Source organism: Cyprinus carpio, chromosome A3, assembly GCF_018340385.1.
Source record: "Cyprinus carpio isolate SPL01 chromosome A3, ASM1834038v1, whole genome shotgun sequence".
NCBI classification, from domain to species: domain Eukaryota; kingdom Metazoa; phylum Chordata; class Actinopteri; order Cypriniformes; family Cyprinidae; genus Cyprinus; species Cyprinus carpio.
Window position 1 is genome coordinate 808,535 of NC_056574.1, and position 16,806 is coordinate 825,340.

The 16,806-nt window shown below is 40.6% G+C and overlaps 1 protein-coding gene across 1 annotated transcript in view; it reads left to right on the forward strand.

The window, feature by feature from the left end:
* The first annotated feature begins 385 nt into the window (after positions 1-385).
* Positions 386-16,806, forward strand: part of lman2la (lectin, mannose-binding 2-like a) — a 29,961-nt gene continuing 13,540 nt past the window's right edge. The window contains exon 1 of the mRNA XM_042715895.1: positions 386-491. The gene's annotated coding sequence lies outside the window, so the exon portion shown is untranslated. The remainder of the gene's footprint in view (positions 492-16,806) is intronic.

Sequence of the window (16,806 nt, forward strand, 5' to 3'; positions counted from 1 at the left end):
AACTCAGGAATCATGTTGTGCTGTAATGAAAACGTGAAACATTTACTGCAGTCAATCTGAACTGTAGAAAGAGTTGTTTTATATTGTTTTATAAAGAACATTTACAGAGGAAATCATTGTGTAATTCTGCCTGTCCTTAAGAGTTTTTAGGTCACTGTTTCATGAGTGATAAAGAGTGTTTTTGGGTGAAAATCTTCACTAGTGTTTTGATGAATAAGTTGATTTAAGATAAAATAAAGTGTTTTTAGTACATTTTGATTGAGAAATGAACTGTTGTGTCAAACTGAAAGTTGGTTAGGAGAACAGTGGGAAGAGTTTATGTAGCTGGGGTGGTGGCTAGCAGTAGAGGGCGTGGCCATGCAAGTGTTTGAGTTTTTAAGCAGACATCTGAAAGGAGGACTTGAGAAGGTGTTCGATCTTTTTGTGTGGAAGTGCGCTGTCTGGTAGCACTTCCATATTTGTTTGTGCATGGACATGGTCTGGGTGAGCAGGTAGGCTAAGTGAATCTGGAAAACCTTTGAAAAGTAGTTCAGGATTGATGGCGATGTTGCAGGTAATTGCATTAGTTTTTATATAGGATTTGTTAAGATTTTGCAAGGGATTTTAATGGGATTAAATAAAAATTAAGCATTGGGGTTATTTTCTTTTGAATATTGTGTTTTGTGTTTGTTTATTTGTTTTTCTAAGGTTTAGTTGATCACTGTTCCTCCAGTATTTATGTTGCATTTCCTCAGCTAGCTGGTCCTTGCATGTGCACGCTGTATGCCTTCAGCGCAATTAAGGTTTGATTATTGTTGTGAACTGGACTGGCTAGCAGAGTGTTTTATTTTTTTATTTGTTTGTTCATTTTTTTGTTTGTGGGTTATTTTTTTTACTTGTTTTTCTGTTTAACCTTTGTACCCTTTATACATGTTGATGCTTTAAACCACTTGAATTATTTATTTGCATGAGGGTTATGTTTGCAGTGAAATTAACCATTGATTTGGAGTACTTTTTTATTGAGGTGTGTCTCACATGTAGTAGGAATTGAAGGGTGTTTATGTAACTTCCTTTTTTTCTTGGATTACTTTGTGTGGCGAAGCTGGGATTGTATTGGGGTTTATAGAGGGTTGGCTGGCTATTAATATCCTAATTTTTGAGGGAAAATTAATTTGTTATATAATGTATCTTGTTTGTATTTATCTTGTTATATTGGTTTATTTGTATGAATAAATTAATTTTTTGTGACAAATTTAGGATTACTAGTTTTTTTGTGGTCACCCTTACTTGAAGGAAGAGTTACAATTTGGCGTAATTGGCAGGATGACCAAATTTTTTGTGGTCTTAAAGGCTGGGAAGTGGATAATTTTGCTTTTGTTTTTTGGTGTTTTTTAGGGAGGAACAGTGATCGGCTCGTACGACAGTTGCTTTTTGGCAACATTGGACTGGTCTGCTGCAATTATGGCAGAGGAGCTGCAACAACTTTGGGAGCAGTTGGAGCAACTGCGAATGGAAAATGAAAGACTAAGACGAAAGCCTCAAGTTGGAGGTTTAGCAAGTGTTGCATTGAGTTTAGCCCCTGAAGGTAATGGACAGTGAACAGGCGATATATTTGCCTAAAGAGAGAAAATGTTCGAAATTCTCTAGTAAAGTGTCCTCTGGTTCCCCTTTGTTGGAGGACTGGATTGAAGAGGTGGAGAGCTGTATTGGGGGAGACACATGTCTGAGTTGGACAAAGCCATGTTTGTTTATGATCATCCAGAGGGGGAGGCTTGAACTGAAATTAAGTTTAGGTCTGGGGAGGTTAAAGAGAATTCCACTGAGATATTTGCAGTTTTGCGTGAATTGTATTGTTCTTCCTCCTATGTGATCTTGCAACAGCAATTTTTTTATAGAAAATAGAAGGAGGGGGATCTTTACAAGAGTTTTCTTATGCATTGATGGATCTTATGGATAAGGTACAAAAAACTAACACTAATGTTGTGTCTGACTACCAGATGGTTCTGCGAGATCAATTTTGTGAAAATGTTCAGAACCATACTCTTCGAAGAGAACTAAAGAGGTTGGTGAGGCAGGATTATTCCTTGAACCTCCTTGACCTAAGCAAAGAGGCAATGTGTTGAGTGGAGGAGGGACAGCCTCAAAGAAATCAAAGAAGTAAAGTAGTTCCTCACTCATTTGAAACTCAAATTGTTTCTTGTGAAGAGAATCGAGTGGTTAGCTATGAATTTATAGAATTGAAAGATATCGTCCTATAAGACAGCAAGCAAAATTGGATTTGTTTCTTTGAAATTTGAGTACTCCAGAAGGGGTTGTAGGTAATGCTAATAGAGTTCCCAGAAGTAGATTTCGCAGAGCACCTGATGGCCAACCTATATGTATTAAATGTAGTCAAGCTGGCCATATAGCAAGATATTGCACTACCAATATGCAAACTAGGTCCTTGTCTGAATCTGGCTCTAGTGGTGGGGCAGTCGTTGAGTCCATCTCATTGACGGAAAACTAGAGCCCTCCAGAGTGCAGGGCCACACACTGGAGATGGGGACATTAAGCTCAAAAGTTGATTCTCAAGCCTTTTCTAGTTTGGTAGGCTCTTGTCCAACATTAAATGTTAAGATGGGAATGGTTGATGTGTTGTGCTTACTATATACAGGTTCTATGGTTACCACTTTAACAGAGAGCTATTTTAACTGTTTTTTTTTTTTTTTCTCTCTGATTTGAGTAAAGGTGGTCTTCACCACTGTGCATGGTTGGCGTTAAAGCTGCAAATGGGATGGATGTTCCATATGTGAGGTATGTAGAACTTGATGTTAGTTTATTTGGGGTCGCATTGCCTAGGAAAGGGATTTTGATTGTAAAGGATGCCTGTTCTCCTAATAATGTATGTTCAGAAGGAGAAAATTCCAGCTGTGTTGGCTAAGAATATTATTCGAGAGTGCTGTGTCAACTTTGTTTAATGAACATGGTGCTGAGCTTTTTCAGATTCCCCTAATACGAACAGTTACCCCAGCATGGGTACAGGCACTCCGCTGTTGTCAAAAAATTTAAGCTGGTTCAAGTTCTTCTGTATTTAAGGTGAAAGTGCAGAGTAAAACTCCCGTTTGTGTTGCTGCAGGTACCATGACTATGGTTCCTGTTACCTGTCCACAAGTTTCAGGTGCAGTGATATAATTTCTTCTAGAACCACTGGGGCCAGAGGAAAATGCCCTTCCAGGAGATTTGCTGCTGTCTCCCTCTTTGGTATATGCAGAGAGGGGGTTAGTGTACTCACCCATTGTTAATGTAGGGAGTACGGAGGTATGAGTGGCACCCCGTCGTATTATAGGTACAGTCCAAGTAGTGAAAGTGGTAAGTGCCCCCGAACCTAGGTTACAAATTTGTCCTGAAAATGTTTATAGTGCCCAAGTGTCTGTTCATGTAGTTGAGCCATTGTCTAGTTGCAACATTGACTTTCCTTCTTTTGAAGGACTTTCTGAACAGGAAGTGGAACAGGCAAAGCAGTTACTTAATAAATATCATGTAATTTTTTCTACTACCGAGGGTGATATAGGGTGTACAGCTTTGATTAGACATGAGATTCCGCTAGTAGATAATAAACCAGTTCAACAACCGTATAGATGAATCCCTCCTTCTCAGTATGAGTCCGTAAGGTCTTATATAGTAGTCCTTATTCATCCCCAATTGTCCTGGTGCAGAAGAGAGATGGAACAATTAGAATGTGTGTTGACTATTGTCAATTAAATGCGAAAACCAGAAAGGATGCTTATCCTCTGCCGTGAATTGAAGAGTCTTTGGATGCTCTGACTGGGGCAAGGTGGTTTTCCACCTTAGATTTAGTAAGTGGGTACAATCAGGTTGAGGTAGCTGAGGTAGATAAGGTGAAGACAGCTTTTTGTACAGGTGCATCTCAATAAATAAGAATGTCGTGGAATAGTTCATTTCAGTAATTCAACTCAAATTGTGATAATCGTGTATTAAATAAATTCAATGCACACAGACTGAAGTAATTTAAGTCTTTGGTTCTTTTAATTGTGATGATTTTGGCTCACATTTAACAAAAACGCACCAATTCACTATCTCTGGACTTCAAGCAACTTAGGCTATGAGCTTCACCACCCTTCCTCCAGACTCTAGGACCTTGGATTCCAAATGAAATACAAAACTTGCTCTCATTTGAAAAGAGGACTTTGGTCCACTGGGCAACAGTCCAGTTCTTCTCCTTAGCCCAGGTAAGATGCCTCTGTCTATGTCTGTGGTTCAGGAGTGGCTTGACAAGTGGAATAAGACAACTGTAGCCAAATTCCTTGACACATCTGTGGTGGCTCTTGATGCCTTGACCCCAGCCTCAGTCCATTCCTTGTGAAGTTCACTCAAATTCTTGAATCGATTTTGCTTGACAATCCTCATAAGGCTGTGGTTTTCTCGGTTAGTTGTGCATCTTTTTCTTCCACACTTTTTCCTTCCACTCAACTTTCTGTTAACATGCTTGTATACAGCACTCTGTGAAAAGCCAGCTTCTTTGGCAATGAATGTTTGTGGTTTACCCTCCTTGTGAAGGGTATCACTGATTGTCTTCTGGACAACTGTCAGATCACCAGTCTTCCACATGATTGTGTAGCCTAGTGAACCAAACTGAGAGATCATTTTGAAGGCTCAGGAAACCTTTGCAGGTGTTTTGAGTTGATTAGCTGATTGGCATGTCACCATATTTTAATTTGTCGAGATAGTGAATTGGTGGGTTTTTGTTAAGAGCCAAAATCATCACAATTAAAAGAACCAAAGACTTTTAAACTACTTCAGTCTGTGTGCATTGAATTTATTTAATACACGAGTTTCACAATTTGAGTTGAATTACTGAAATAAATGAACTTTTCCATGACATTCTAATTTATTGAGATGCACCTGTACTCCGTTTGGGCTGTTTGAATTAAATCGTATGCCCTTTGGGCTGTGTAATGCACCAGAAACATTCCAAAGACTCATGGAATGGCTGTTTGGGTATAGGCGGTTCTCTTCTTTGCTTTTGTATCTAGATGATATAATTATATTTTCCTCTTCTGTACAGGAACATCTCTTATGCTTGGAGGAGGTCTTTAAGTGATTGCAGCAGGAAGGTCTTAAGATTAAACTGAGTAAATGCAGTTTTTTTTTTTTTTTTTTTTTTTTCAGAAGTATGGAAAAGTATTTGGGGCATCTGGTATCTGAGCAGGGTGTTGCCACTGACCCTGATAAGTGACAGCAGTAAAAGAATGGAGTCGCCCAGTATATCTGGCAGAGCTTCATTCATTTTTAGGTTTTGCCAGCTATTATCGCCGGTTTATTGAAGGATTTGCTAAACTGGCTAAGCCTCTTCATGAATTGATAATGAGACTAAGTGTCTCTGCAAGAAAGGGTGAGATCACATGGCTGCATTTAGCATCGGTGTGGACTGCAGAGTGTGAGAATAGTTTCCCAACATTAAAGGCAAAGTTGGTTACAGCACCTGTGCTTGCATATGCAGATTTTCACAAACCTTTTGTGGTGGAGATAGATGCAAACCATCAGGGTTTGGGGGCAGTTTTGTCCAAGGAGCAGGTTGGTAAGTGTCGTCCCATTGCGTATGCCAGTAGGGGTCTGTGGAAGACAGAGCGAAATATGGAAAACTATAGCTCCATTAAAATTGGAGTGTTTGGCCCTGAAATGGGCTGTATGTGATAAATTTAGGGAATATTTGTTGGGGAATAATTTTGTTGTTTACACTGACAATAACCCTCTTTGTCACCTGCAGACCTCAAAGTTGGGCGCTTTGGAGCAGCGGTTGTTATCACAGCTGGCCTCTTTTAATTTTGTGATCAAGTACCGACCAGGAAGGGTAAATCAAAATGCAGATGCGTTGTCTCAGCAGGCCATGAATAATGTGTTGCCAGGAACAGAACTTCCCCAAGTCTTACAGCAGCAGTTGAGGGAAAGATCTCTAGAGCGGGTGGTGGTGAGTGCCAGTGAAGTTTGCTGCATTGCCTGGACATTCACAGGAAGATCTCTCTTAGCTGCAGAAGGCAGACCCAATTATTGGCCCTGTTATAAAGGCTTAGAATGCAGGCAGTGTTTTACGTTCCTCAGAGTTGACTGGTAGGGATCGAGCTGTAAAGGAGCTGGCTAGGCAGTGGGATCGATTGCGTGAGAAGGATGGGTGCCTTTATCGTTTATCCTATACACCTGATGGTCATCGAGAGATCTATCAGTTACTGTTTCCTAAAAAACTTCAAAGGGTGGTGTTTAGCAGTTTGCATGACAGTCATGGGCATCAAGGTAAAGATCGAACGGCAGAATTAGTGAAGTGACGCTGTTATTGGCCAGGGATGATGAGAGATGTTGAACATTGGTGTAGGGAATGTCAGTGGTGTATTCTTGCTAAAGCAGTCCAACTGAAGGTGAGGTCTTTTATGGGAACGTTATAAGCGTTCCGGCCTCACAAAATTTTGGCCATTGATTTTTACCTTGTTAGAGCCGGCAAGTAATGGGAGGGAGAATGTTTTGGTGCTCACTGATGTTTTTTCTAAGTTCACACAAGCTATCACGACCCAGGATCAGCGAGCAAGCACTGTGGAAGAGGTTTTGGTTCGGCATTGGTTTCATTTGTTTGGGGTCCCATGTTGTCTGCATTCAGACCAAGGGCAAAAATTTAGAAAGTAACCTTATTGGTCAGTTATGTAAGGTTTATGGTGTACAGAAGAGTCACACAATTACGTTCCATCCGCAGGGTAACGGGCAGTGCGAATGCTCTAATCGGACTCTCCATGACCTGTTGCAGACTTTGCCCCCAGAGAAAAAGAAGCGGTGGCCTCAACATCTGCCACAGCTTGTCTATGCTTATAACACCACAGTGCATTATTCTACTTGTATGACCCCATATTTCTTAATGTTTGGATGTGAACCAAAACTGCCGGTTGATTTCTTGTTGAACAATCAGTTGGAAGAGACTGTAGAGACGCCTGAACAGTGGATTGTTGAACATCAAGGTAGGCTTTAGGCAGCATATGGTGAGGTACAGGAGAGGCTGAGAGAAAAGGTTGCTAATCGTAACAGACGCTATCAGGGTAGAATAAATTATCAGGTTTTAGAGCGGGTGAGTTGGTCTACCTCAAAAACTTTTATCGTGGACGAAATAAAATTCATGATTCATGTTTGTAAAAGGTGGTACATGAACCAGGAGAACAGGGTGCTGTGTATTCCATTGCTCCTGTGCCTCAGGCAGGGCCTGTGAAGCAGGTCCATTGGATGGAAATGCATAAGGCATTGATTGACCCTGTTTTAAGTGAGGTGGATTCTACTGAAAGTGAAAGTGACGTGACATACAGCCAAGTATGGTGACCATACTCGGAATTCATGCTCTGCATTTAACCCATCCAAAGTGCACACACACAGCAGTGAACACACACACACCATGAACACACACCCGGAGCAGTGGGCAGCCATTTATGCTGCGGCACCCGGGGAGTAGTTGGGGGTTCGGTGCCTTGCTCAAGGCCACCTCAGTTGAGGTATTGCCGGCCCGAGGCTCGAACCTACAACCCTAGGGTTACGAGTCAAACTCTCTAATCATTAGGCCATGACTCCCCCCCCCCCCCCCCCCACACTGTGTCTGTGTCTGTGTCTGTGTCTGTGTCTGATGAAGCAGCTCAAGTAGTGGGTCTCCTACTGATTCAGATGGTGAATCGGCCTTATGTGTATTATTGCAAGGGGACAGTGATGCGTCACCCACTACGATAACTGAGGATAGTGAGTTGGAGAGTTCCACTGTATCCGAGGCTCAACCCTTTGGGCTGAGGCATTCTAGGAGAACTACAGGGGGTCAGCATTCAAATCCATATAGACTGCCCAGGCCGGTAGTTGCACCAGTAACTTGATTTAATGTGCTGTTCTTGTTTGAGTTTTCTTTTGTGTGTGTGCATCAGCGGGTGGCCAATGAATTTCTGGGGGATAGAATGTAGCTGGGGTGGTGGCTAGCAGTAGAGGGCGTGGCCATGCAAGTGGTTTGAGTTTTTAAAGAGCAGGTCATATGGTATTTTAAAGTGTCCCAATATTGTATTGGAGTCCCCTACATCAGGTTTAAATGCATCTAAGGTCAGAAAACATTGTAATTTTCTCTGAATATACATTTAATATTAGAGTCATTTGCCAATGATTAGGAAATGATTCGTTTCAAGCAAGTTCGGAGCAAGCCCCTCCCTTCCTCAAGCCTACTCTGCTCTGATTGGTCAGCTGGCCAAACCTGTTGTGATTGGCACAGAGATGAGTCCTTGAGACAGTTAGCCAGCGCTACCATTGACAAAGCACCTTTACATAAAACAATAATATAGTCAATCCGTTCTTATAATGACATAAAATACAAAAACACTTATGCAAGCGAATCGTGCCCACAGCCAAAGCTTAGCTGCTAAACTGTGAACACTAGGTGGATACGTTAGCCGAGTGCTAACGTCACTAACTGATTAAACAATACAGTTTGTAAACCAAAATATGTCTACTGTAATGTTTGAAGAACGACAGACAAAAGACGCTTGGTCTTAACTTTTAATCAGAACGCAGAACAGTTGTATCACAGGGGCACCAGCCGAAATCACTCATCTCTCCCGCATTAACCCTGTAACTGCCAGTGTAGCACAATAAACAGCAATTTCACAATTATTATAAAGTCTGTGTGCTACACTACATTCTTTATTATTAAACAAAGTAATTAGAACAATGTCAGTCTACAATAATTGACATATTCTTAGGTTCACTGCGAATTTTTTGAACTACTTCAGTAAGACAGTAATATCGTGCTTTACCTGGAAACCTAAAGCTGCACTAGGTATACATCACATATTGGCACAAAAAAATTATATTTTGAGCACTCAATTGAAAATGTACACCTAACGTATCAATCGTACTACTTACAGGTCGTGGTTCAGAGAGCTTGTTAGTCCAAATTAAGAAGATTAGAAGCCAATGAAGATAAAAGCCCGGATTAGAGAAGCAGTTCTTGATAAAATGACAAGCACACAACAAAAGGCTCGAATTGTATTTCTGTGGTATCCTTGAACACCGCGTCTTCTCAACATGATGTAAACGCGGAAGTGTTTGTGGGCAGATCAGACTCTGTTCGTATGTGACATACACCGGTAACAGGCAAAAGAGTCGAAAATATAACGACTCGTTACGGCGATTCAGAACCGACTCTCTCTTTTACATTTACATTTAATCATTTAGCAGACGCTTTTATCCAAAGCGACTTACAAATGAGAACAGTAGAAACAGTCAGATCAACGAGAGAACAACAACGGTATACAAGTGCTATGACAAGTCTCAGTTAGTCTAGTACAGAACACGTAGCCAGGGTTTTTTTTTTTTTTTTTTTTTAATATGATAGACAAGAAAAAAGAAAAAGTACTAGTATTAGTTGGTTAAGTGCAGGCGAAAAAGATGAGTCTTTAGATGTTTTTTGAAAATGAGTAAAGACTCAGCTGTTCGAATTGAGATCGGGAGGTCATTCCACCAGCTGGGAGCAGTCCAGGAAAAAGTCCGTGAGAGTGATTTTGAACCTCTTTGGAATGGCACCACAAGGCGTCGTTCACTTGCAGAGCGCAAACTTCTGGAGGGTGCATAAGATTGAACTAGTGAGTTTAGGTATGTTGGCGCCGTGCCAGTGGTCGTTTTGTAGGCAAGCATCAGTACCTTGAATTTGATGCGAGCGGCTACTGGTAGCCAGTGTAACCTGATGAGGAGAGGAGTAACATGAGCTGTTTTTGGCTCATTGAAGACAACCCTCGCTGCTGCATTCTGGATTAGTTGTAGAGGCTTGATAGTACATGCAGGAAGGCCCACCAGGAGAGCATTGCAATAGTCCAGTCTGGAGAGAACAAGAGCTTGGACAAGAAGTTGGGTGGCTTGCTCTGACAGGAAGGGTGTAATCTTCCTAATGTTGTATAAGGCAAATCTGCAGGATCGGGCCGTTGTAGCAATATGGTCTGTGAAGCTTAACTGATGATCCATCACAACTCCTAGGTTTCTGGCTGTCCTGGAAGGAGTTATGGTTGACGAACCCAGCTGTATAGAGAAGTTGTGATGAAACGATGGGTTAGCTGGATCTACCAGCAGTTCAGTCTTACTAAGGTTGAGCTGAAGGTGATGGTCATTCATCCAGCTAGAAATGTCACTCAGACAGGCTGAAATGCGAGCAACTACCGTCGGGTCATCTGGTTGGAATGAGAAAGTAGAGTTGAGTGTCATCAGCGTAGCAGTGATAGGAAAAGCCATGCTTCTGAATGACAGATCCTAATGATGTCATGTAGATGGAGAAGAGAAGCAGTCCAAGTACTGAGCCTTGAGGAACCCCAGTAGCAAGTTGTTGTGACTTATAGACTTCACCCCTCCAAGACACCATGAAGGATCTATCAGAAAGGTAGGAGTTAAGCCACTGGAGTGCGGTTCCAGAGATGCCCATCTTTCTGAGGGTGGACAGGAGAATCTGGTGATTAACAGTGTCAAAAGCAGCAGACAGGTCCAGCAAAATGAGTACTGAGGATTTTGAAGCTGCTCTTGCCAGTCGCAGGGATTCAGTAACCGAGAGCAGGGCAGTCTCAGTTGAGTGGCCACTTTTGAAGCCAGATTGGTTGCTGTCCAGGAGGTTGTTCTGTACAAGAAACATAGAGAGCTGGTTGAACACAGCTCGTTCAAGTGTCTTTGCAATGAATGGAAGAAGGGATAAGAAGTCTGTAGTTTTCTAGAAGTGCTGGATTTAGAGATGGTTTCTTCAGCAGTGGGCTTACCCGAGCCTGCTTAAATGCTGAGGGAAATGTTCCAGAGTGAAGAGAGGAGTTGATAATGTGAGTAAGTGAAGGTATGACTGAAGAAGAAATCGCTTGAAGGAGGTGAGTGGGGATCGGATCAAGTGGGCAAGTAGTAGGATGACTGGACAGGATAAGTTTGGAAACGTCCGTCTCTGAGAGTGGAGAGAAGGAGGAGAAAGAGTGAGCATTAGTTGTTGTGAAGTTATCCTCAGTCTGCAGTGTGGAGAATTGGTCACTGATGGTTCTTGTCTTATTTGTGAAGAAAACTGCAAAGTCGTCAGCTGTAAGAGTCGATGGAGGAGGAGGTGGAGGCGGATTGAGAAGAGAAGAGAAGGTTTTGAAGAGTGTCCAAGCGTCACAGCAGTTGTTAATTTTGTCGTGGTAATATGATGTTTTAGCAGTGAAGACGTTTGCAGAGAAGGAAGAGAGGAGAGACTGATACACACTGAGGTCGGTAGAGTTTCTTGATTTATGCCATTTCCTCTCTGCAGCCCTGAGTTTAGAGCGATGTTCACGGAGTACATCGGACAGCCAGGGGGCAGATGGGGTGGTGCGTGCTGGTCTAGACGACAGTGGGCAAAAGTTGTCCAAGCAAGAGGTTAGAGTGGAGCAAAAAGTGTCCGTAGCACAGTTCGTGTCCAGAGCTGAAAACTGCACGAGTGAAGGAAGTGAGGATGAAACCACAGAGGATAGGCGAGATGGAGAGAGTGAGCATAGGTTCCGTCGAAAGGTGACCCGTGTTGGAGCGTGTGCCATTTCAGGAGTAAGTGCTAGGTTAGCAGTAATGGGGAAGTGGTCTAAGGTGTGCAGTGGAGCAACTAAAGTGTTGTCCACTGAGCAACAGCACATGTAGATGAGGTCCAGTTGGTTGCTTGATTTGTGAGTCGCTGTAGTAGACACTCGCTTGAGATAAAATGAGGCGAGCAGAGTGTTGAAGTCAGCAGCCTGGGGTTTATCTAGGTGGATGTTGAAGTCACCAAGCAGTACCAGAGGAGTACCATCTTCAGGATAGTTTGATAGCAGCACGTCCAACTCCTCCAAGAAGTTTCCCAATTGACCTAGGGGACGATAAATGAGCACAAAGTGGATTTTAACAGGGTGGGTTACAGTAACAGCATGTGATTCAAATGAACCGTTACCTGTTGGTGGTGGTTGAAGATCAAATTTCCAATCTTTCGATTTAAGGAGACCAGTACCTCCACCCCTCCCAGTCGTACGAGGGGTGTGGGAACAAGTGAAATTAGTGGAGAGGGCTGCGTCCTCAGGCAGTGTCCTCAGGTTTGATCCAAGTCTCAGTCAGTGCCATGAGGCTGAGACCGGAATGAGTAGCAATAGAAGAAATGAAGTCTGCTTTGTTAGCAGCGGACTGACAGTTCCAGAGACCAACTGGAATAGAGAGCGTTGTAGTAGTGGTCAGAGGGACAGGCCTTAGATTTGTCGGGCAGGCCTTCCTTCGACGTACATAGCGTGCTCTCCGAGTGTTGGTAGTGATAGTAGAGATCTGAAAGCACATAGTGACTACAAGTGACCAAAATAAGTATTTGAGGACAATCTGTACAAAAATTGAAGGGGAGAAAAGCAATACTCAAGTGCTCTGTCGGTGTCCTTGCTCGGTGGGGTCGCGCAGGTAGAATCGATGGTCTTTACACTCATCGGTCTTCACACGAGGGCTGCCGCGGTGACACCTACCACTTATATATTTGCCTGATTACCTGATTACCTTTTGAGAGACAATATCTTTATTTATCATGCACTTTTTTGATTTACAACTTTGCAGATTGTTTTCATTTAAGGATAGCTACGTTATAAACTGTAAAAGAGAGATTTTTCAAAAACCCATATGACCTGCTCTTTAAGCAGGCATCTGAAAGGAGTACTGGAGATGGTGTTCGATCTTTTTGTGTGGAAGCGCGCTGTCTGGTAGCGCTTCCATGTTCGTTTGTGTATGGACATGGTCTGAGTGAGCAGGTAGGCTAAGTGAATGTCGATTGTTTGGCTTCATATTCACAAGGCTTTTTATTAAATTAAGTTATTCTGTTTTAATGCAGACACATATTGAGCTGTCCTTTGAGTGAGTGACTCAAGTGACGTGATATACAGCCAAGTATGGTGACCCATACTCAGAATTCGTGCTCTGCATTTAACCCATCCAAAATGAACACACAGCAGTGAACACACAAACACACCTTTAACCATAAGTGCTGATATCTCATATAACGAAACTGGAGCAGTATCACTATAACTGAACTATTGCATATAGGAGAAAGTAAACATGTCTGAAATGTCTGTTTCTTATGTTATGGATGAAGTGACACACAGAAGATGAACTGAAGTGTATGCAGTGCGATGGACACTGTAATAATTACTCACTGTAACAGTAGGACAGTCTTCAGTATGTGTGTGAGAATGACTGAATGTGTGTGTGTGTGTGTGTGTGTGTGTGTGTGTGTGTGTGTGTGTGTGTGTGAGAGAGAGAGAGAGAGCGCAAGCATGTGTGTGTGAATCTCACCCTGATGAAGGACACATAAAGCCTAGACAACGTCAACACTTAAGTTTAATTCCTGTATTATGACCATGAATAAGATAAGGCTAGTACACAATACTGACACAAACAGCAGAAGCAGTGGATCAGTGTGACAGTGATATTCATGACTCTCAACCGCTCACTCTGATACACTGAAGAGCTTAAATCAAAAACATGAAAGACCAGATCAGACACACACACACACAAACACACTCGTCTGGTCTACTATTCTTGGGTGTAATGGTTTTTATACTGTACAAACTGTATTTTCAATCGCCCTACATCTAATCCAACCCTCACAGAAAACTTTCTGTACCCATGAGGGCCATACCCACCATTGAGGTCCCCGAGGTCCAGACCTCTGTATTTTTCCAATAACATAAGTTGTAAAATAATTACAAATTCTGCTTTGGTGCTACAAGGATAAGAAACAAAGATAACAGATCTTTTCATCTGAGATAGATACCTCAGCAGGGTTGTGTGTTATATATTGTCTGCGATAATATCGTAATTATTGTTTTAACAATGTGCATTTGACATTATCAAGTATTTTGCAAAAACCATTCAAAATACTAGTACAGAGTGCACACGTACATTACGTGAAGTCTGAGCTAGTGCCTGTGCGCATCAGAGTGCGTTCTTTCACTACATGATTCAGTCTATTAAAGTCAGCATTAAATGGAAGTTGTGATTGTCTTTTCTTCTCTACTGTGACATCTATCTGTGAAACGGCATCTGAAATGAGAGGGTGGGACTTGATTTTGTCCATCAGGAATTGATTGGATCACTGGAAGTTGGGGTGTTGCCAACAAAATAGAGGCAGATCTAAGATGCCAGTTTGTAGTTAGTGGTGGGGGTTTTCTCTCCACTGAATTCACCACCGACACCCAAGCATGAATAAAAGTTTTATTTATTAAGGATGACGACGACAATCAATGGCACAAAACATGCAAGAGAGAGTGAGAGAGACTGATGTGTTTAAATGAAAAGCTTACATCATGACGTGCAAAATGAATTTCTTAACCCATAAGTATATACTAGGCCTATAGAGTTTGTTCAAACACAAAAAGCAATATACATATATCAAGATAATAATCAAACTAACCTAAAATCTGTGGGGATGATGACACTGTGTTTTTATCTGCTCCATGTGTCCTGTCCATTTGCGGTTCCACAGCTCCCACTCCACCATCAGCTTTAGTAATATAAACTAGCTGTGGATTTTAGTGACACTCAAATTTTCCCCTCTCTCTTCATTTTTTTTCCCTCTCACTATATATATATATATATATATATATATATATATATATATATATATATATATATATATATATATATATTTAGAATAGTTGACATTTTTACTTATCGAAGATAGCGTGGCCTCCATCAAGTTAAGTCATATTCCTGAAAAAAAAAATGTGTGCGATGAGTAATTTTGTCGTAATATCCTAATATATTTTCAATGTTTAAGGATTACATACTCCTTTATGACTGGTGTCAGTGCTATAAAGTGAAGCATCAGCTTCACCTCCCCACCCCCCAAACGTCACTGCTTCTGTTGGCAGTTCCAGATAGCTCCGCCCTTGTATCATAGCTCGTGACTGGAAGAGTAGAGGAGTCGTTTTGAGGGGGAGGGGAGGTCCATTTATCCATTTTGATTTCATGCCGACTTTAAAATTCATTTAGAATGATCACAAATTGAGACATGGGGGCAGAAAATGTATTTTATACTACTTCATATAGTTAATCAGTTTCACACGAAGAGTCCTGTTTTTCTCCAAAAATTATTATGATTATGACAACAGCTCAATAAACAAGAAGTTGATTAAGAAGTAAACACACACACACACACAGAGAGAGAGAGAGAGAGAGAGAGTGCATATTGCCTGTTTTTGCTCAAAAATAATTCCAAACAAAGCCACAGCACAGTTTTGCGTCTCTGAGCAACATGATGGTGTTTATTCCTGAATGAATCAAACTTTAAATGATTTAGTTCAATCACAATGACTTACTTTATTAATAGTGATTTGCTGCCACCTATTGATGGTTTTAATTTCACATTTCAACTTTTTTTTTTTTTTTTTTTTTTTTTTTTTTTTATGTTTTAAATCACTTCAAATATAAGTATTCAACGTTTTATGTTTAACATAACAATACATTATTTATGCATTTGTAATCGCAGGTTAAATGAATTCATGTCTTGTATTAAAAAGTGCAGTACCATTTCTAGACATAGGCAAGCTAGGCAGTCTCCTAGGGCCTAGGCGGGTGAGGGGGGGGCAATGGGGGGACGTAATGTTAATGGATTTTAGCAGGTTTGTGATAAAGAGTGGCATGGTCACCCTGAAATGTGATTGCTGCTCTGTAAGTGCTTTGGCAATTAAGACTTTTTCATTTTTTTTTTTTCTTTTTTGCCATGCAATAAAGTTCAAAGGACAATTTAAAATATTTGTACAGTAAATAAAGTGCAAAAAAATCAGTATTTTATTTAGGTAGTATTTGTGGCAGTTGAGAAATCATGTTGCGTGATTTGTCCAAAAGGTGTGCGTTTTTGTGCCAATGCATTGTTGAAGGATCAGCATGTCATATTCCCATATAAACTTTAATAGCCAATTAAAAAATATTGGTATAGTAAAATTTGTTAATTCAAGAGAACAATACATCCTTTATTAAACTGCTTTGTCGAGATTAATGCATCCTTACAGAGGTGTCGAAGTGCTGAATCAATTCATTCACTTCTAACAGCATTTAATGGGAGCAGGGCGGCATTAAGACCTCACTGGGCCCAGGGGCTATAACTTACTGCAGGGCACTCCATCACAATAATTATATATATAGCTTAAATTAGGATTTTTTTATACTATATATATATATATATATATATATATATATATATATATATATATATATATATATATATATATATATAATTTTTTTTTTTTTGATGCATTGCAATTTCATAATTCGTTACCAAATTCCAATATCTCAAAAATAAAAAATAAAAATACTAGCCTACGTAAAAACACACTTACTGATAGGGAATAGTTCACCCAAAAATTAAAGTTATATTGTTGTTGTTCTAAACCTGTATGAGTTTCCTTCTTCTGTTTAATGCAAACGTGTATATTTGGAACAATACTGGTAACTAAACAGTTTCTGTGCCCACATGACTTCCAAAATATATATAAAAAAAAAAAAGAAAGAAAGAAAGAAAAAAAAACAAACACAAGGAGTCAACAGGGACCAGAAACTTTCTGGTTGTTGTGACTATTCTTCAAAATATCTTCTATGTTGAGAACTAAGAAATTCATACAGGTTCAGAACAACTTGAAACTGATTAAAAGATAACAGTATTTTAATTTTTGGGTGATATATCCCTTTAAAATTACATCATATAATGCCAGAATCTCATAATAGCCAACTAGTGCACATGCTTTATCTAAACTATTAAACTATTAATGTTCATTTAAGACACAAATAGCGGTGTTGACA